Genomic DNA, 5307 nt, shown 5'->3' on the forward strand with positions numbered 1-5307 from the left:
TGTGTGGGAGCACTGAGGCTGGTTGACTGTGCTTGCTCCTTAGAGCCTCTCTGCCAATCAATCTTCCTCCCCTCTAGTTCTTTCTTCCCTCTCCCCTTCCTCTTCTTCCTTCCCTCCCTCACCTTTCAGTACTTCCTTCCTCCCACTCCCTTTTCTTCCTTTTCAGTACGTATTTCCTCGCCTCCTTCTTCTGCTCCTCATCCCCCCTTTTCTTACTTCCTCCCATCCTCCCTCAGTAATCCAGGTACTTCCAACCTCCTACATGAGCCAGGCAGTGGGAGGTGGGGCGGCTGTGGCGGGAGGGGGTGTGCTCACCTCTTGAAGCAAGCAGCTGCCTCCTCTACTGACTCCTACCTTGAGGAATTTGGAGCACGCATGGGCCTTGGGAGTGTTGATCCTTGGCCTTCCTGGGTTCTCAGTAAGTTCTGCTTTGACAGGAGAGCAACTTCTGCCTCCTTGGGGAGAGATTAGGCACTGAGGTAAACAGGGAGAGTGGCCCAGAATCCAAGGTGTTAGTCCCAAGTGCTGGGAGAGGGATCCTGAGGCTGCTCCCCCTTTGGAGATGCTGTTTCCGCTAGCCTTTGGGCTCCCAGGCACCTCCCCAGTACAGTCCAGGGGATGTTGGAAGGGAGAGGGTGGGCTAAAGCGACTCTGGTTTCCTGCTGGAGAACGACGAGGGCATCCAGAGCTTGAACTGGTTCCACAGAAAAGCCCACTGAGGACTGCAAGGCGTAGCAAGTACCCCAGAGGCCTGCAGGGTGTCGGGGGCAGGCAGATGGGGAGGCTAGACCCCCTGAGGCCTGGAATATGCCCCAGCCTGGAATTTTCTACCACCGAGCGGGCCACCATTGCCCACCTCCTGACAGCCAAAACACGCAAACAAGCTCACTTCCCACAGGAAGGTGACTAGCAAATACATGGCCTCACCCTGCCCTGGCATGGTCTCTCCTCTCCAACACCTGCTCTACTTACCCACTCCACATCCTCACCCAGCACCCCACTCTGCAGCCTGCCTCTTCTTACTATCATGACCCTCCCTGTCTCCCATCCCAATCCCCTGGTCTTAAAGGGATACCCACACCCACCCTTTTGCCTGGTGGGCTAGCGTTACCTGTCTGGATACGCTGGACCGCACTAAAAACAGCCTGCTATGACCTAATGCCACAGTCCTGGCTCTGAGCCATGCGGAGGATCCCAGCTCCCATGGGTTCCGAGCTATCATCAGCCTTTCTGCACCTGCAGTATCCTGTTTTCCTCAGGGCTCACCTGAACTGGCTCAGTGTTGTCAGAGTTTTTGCCCTGGGGGCACTAGGCAACCTAGTTCACATCCTAACCCCGCCCCCAAGGTCTCAATGACCAAACATTGGAGTCCATCAGAGTTTACCCGGAAGCCATTGAATGTATTGGGCTTGCTCATAGAGCAGTGAGTGAGGGGTATAGATGACCTTAAAGCAGCCACACTGGAAGGTCTGCACCCAGCAGAGATGGTGGAGACCCACTCCTTAGTCCCACCCTACCTATATACTCTAACCTCTGCCTGAGGACCCCCCTCCCCTTTAAGTCACTAGAGCAGAATCACAAACAGCCAATTGGGAGCGTCAGCTGGATACACAGGTCCTATAGCTCTTCCAGCCCTCATTCTAGGAGGGAAGCCAGCAGTCAAGCAGCCCAGGAGAGATGATGCTTTGAGAGCAGGCCCAGCTGGCCTCCTGATGGTGGCAAGTCTGGCTTGGAGCAGGGTCCAGTACAACACTCCCTGACTCTCAGTCCCAGCCAGGCCTCCCCCTTGGACCTCCTGCCCGACACCTGTACCCCTCGGCCACGGAGCCCACCCACTGCCGTTCTTTTACTCCTGTGCATGTCCATCTCTGCGCCTGGAAGAAGCATGAGTCCCACGTACTCTCTCCACAGACTTCTGCCTTCCTGCCTTCACAATGAATGCCACTGTGCCCCACTGGGCAGCCATGCCCCCATAAAGACATGGTAGGGCACGAATGGAACAGATAAACACCTTGCTTCAATGGACCATGACAATGAAGAGACAACTGGCGCTAAGCTAGAGATGGGCCTGCCAGGTCCATTTGAGCCTCCATCTCCTCCGCACTGAAGAGTGGCCTCCCCTCCACACCCACGTGAGCAACAGCGTCTTCATGGCCCATGCTGGGAGAATCTACACAGATGCCTTCTCTCCTCCCTCCTCACTCACTGCCACAACTCATCAGTGGCTCCTCCTAAGAAACTGTCCCTGTCCAATGATGTTTCCTGTGTTCCTTCTGACATCCAGAGGGCCAGGCTGTGCACATCCCTAACACTGAGCCTGGATCCCAGAGGCAGGTCTCCAGGAGGATCTGCGATGTGGACAGAAGCTTTACAAGAAGGGACAGAAGAGCGTGCTCAGTTCCTCTCACCTGTGGCCTTCTAGGTCATAGGGCACTAGGTAAGAGACATGGGCTACCTCCAAACCAGGAAGAAAGCACTCTCCACAGAATCATACTGGCCAGAATCTCCCTCTTGGACTTGATCTTGGACTACAACCTCTAGCTGTGAGAAAATACATTTCTGCTGCCTAAGGAACCCTATCTATGGCATTTTGTCATAGTGACCCAAGTTGACAAACGTGCACAAAGGTTGTATGTCCGCAGTGGGCATTCATACATTAATTAGACTTGGTACGTCCTCTCTTCTGTAACTGACCCCTCTGACAGGACAGGAGATACAGCTAGCCTTTCCAGGCCTGCCTCATTCTCCTCTCCCTGAATGTGTCTGTCTTGAGTCACCTGTTGAAACCAAGGAACAGTATCAGGAAGAGAGTCTTAGCCTGGTGACGGTGGTGTACACCTTTAATCCCAGCACTTGGGAGGCAGAGGCAGGCGGATTTCTGAGTTCAAGGCCAGCCTGGTCTACAGAGTGAGTTCCAGGACAGCCAGGGCTATACAGAGAAACCCTGTCGGGGGGGGGGGGGAGGAAGAGAGTCTTTAAGAAGTGAAAAGATTGGGTCTGAAGAAGTGGATATTCAGTTAAGAGCATTAACTGTTCATCAGGAGGACCCAGGTTCAATTCCCAGTACCCACATGGCAACTCACATCTACCTGTGACTTCAGCTCCAGGGTATCTGGCCTCCACAGACACCTGCAAGGACAGGGGGCACTTAGAGGAGTGGGTACATTCACGTACACATGAATATCCTGTTTTTAAAGTCACGAGGTAGGGAAAAAAGAGCAGGATTAGTGCCCTCTAAGAGACAGTATGTGGCTTCCTTTCTGTTGACTGAGAGCACAGCAAGGCAGCCTTCATGGGCATCAGGTCTACTGATAGTTTGCATTCATAACAAGCAATCCCCAGAACCCCAAGATGTGTATGTGTTCTCTAAGTGATCCAGTCTACGGTGGCTGTGTAGTCCACGTGTGCCCACACGCTGGGATTTAGTTCAGGACCACACATATGCTGGGTGAGCACTGCCACTGAGCTGTCCCTCATCCTTGTCATGGTCGGGTTTAGTCTGCTTCTCTGTTGCTGTGATAAAACATTCTGGCCAAAAGCAACTCGCAGAGGGGTTTATTTCCTCCAGGTCAGAGTGAGGTAGACACCACAGAGAGTGCTGCTTACTGGCTAGCTCCCTCAGCTCAGTTTGTTATACGGCCAGACCCACCTGACTAGGGAGGGCATTGCCTGAGTGGGCTGGTCCCTCTTACATCAATTGGCAACCAAGGAAATGCCCCTCAGATAAGGCCACAGGCCAGTCTGATGTGGACTATTCTTCATTTGAGGTTCTCTCTTCCCAAGTTATACTGGGTTCTATTAAGATATAGGCAGAAGCTAGCTATGACAGTTGTCTTTGCCGGGCAGTGGTGGTGCACGCCTTTAATCCCAGCACTTGGGAGGCAGAGGCAGGAGGATTTCTGAGTTTGAGGCCAGCCTGGTCTACAGAGTGAGTTCCAGGACAACCAGGGCTATACAGAGAAACCCTGTCTCAAAAAACAAAAAAACAAACAAACAAATAAAAAAAAGACAGTTGTCTTTGTTGTAGAACACCCCCCCCCCCATAGAATACCCCAGGGCCACTTTTGACAGCTTTTACTAGTTTGGGAGCTTTCTATAAATAGACTTAGGGCTCCGCCTCTTTTCCTGGATGTTATGTTTCTGAGACTTGCTCAGGCTCTTGGGTATGGAGCTGTAATTTGTTCTTGTTTACTGCTGTGTGGTTTTCCATTGTAGAACCCGGCTGCACTCTGCCCAGTTTTAATGGGCGTGCAGGATGACCGTTAGTTTAAGAGCTGTGTGGCTGGGTCTCCTGTGTCTCAGCGCTGGCATGGTTTGTGAGTGTTTAGCTCATTGTGGATGCTTAAGCCCTTTCCTGAGAAGAATGTGCCTGTCGCTCAGACTCCATGGGGTCAGCTACTCACTGTTTCCACTGCTGAGTCCAACATCCTCTGAACTGGCCTGGCCCTCCCTCATACCAGTGAGAATGACCTGTGGTGACGACTCTGTACCCCCACGCCGTCCCAGCCTCACCTTCCTCTAGAGAGCTTTACAGTCCTCTAGACTCCAGGGTGCTCCTCCTTCCGATACTCCAGGCCCCAGGCTTCCAAATGCTGGAGTCTCACACTGTACACCCAAACTGCACCGCCCTGTGTGCCTCCCTTGCTCCTTTTGGTTTTTCATTTTTGGTTTTTCAAGACAGGATTTCTCTGTGTAGTCCTGTGTGGCTGTCCTGGAACTGACTCTGTAGACTGGCTTACCTCCTTTGCTCCTTCATTAGACACTGGCAACTTCTGTGACAAGGGGAACCCCTCAGACAACAAATTTGTACAACATAGTCATTGCCTAGCCTATTACCCCCACATCCTCTCCTCCATTCAGAATCTCCAGGCTAAGTGACTGCTCCAATGGCATCCAGTGAGCCCCAGAAAGATCCTTGACTCTCCCTGAAGCTCACATCTTGTTTCTTGCCTCCTATAGAAGTACAGCCTATCACTTCTTGAGTTAGGAGTGGCTGCAAGGCATGCTTTGGGCCAAGGACCACGAAACATTCAGTGTTCTCTGTGCTTTCTTTCAAGTCTAGGAGTCTCAGGGAAAGCACTCATCCAGGAAAAGTTTCCATTGGACCCTGAGTGACTGCAGATGTCAGGGGCCCCATCACATGTATAGGATCAGCAAGTATAAACCAGTGCTGGGTGGAGTCACTAAGTCCTGAGGGCTGTTGGTTTCTGCAGCACACCTTTCCCTGTCCTGACTGCTATATCATTGTGCAGCAGGTAGAGGCGAAGCTTTCTCCTCATGCTTCCTCCTGTCTCTAGAATGGACCAA

Source organism: Apodemus sylvaticus, chromosome 11 (genome assembly GCF_947179515.1).
Source record: "Apodemus sylvaticus chromosome 11, mApoSyl1.1, whole genome shotgun sequence".
Taxonomy (NCBI): Eukaryota; Metazoa; Chordata; class Mammalia; order Rodentia; family Muridae; genus Apodemus; species Apodemus sylvaticus.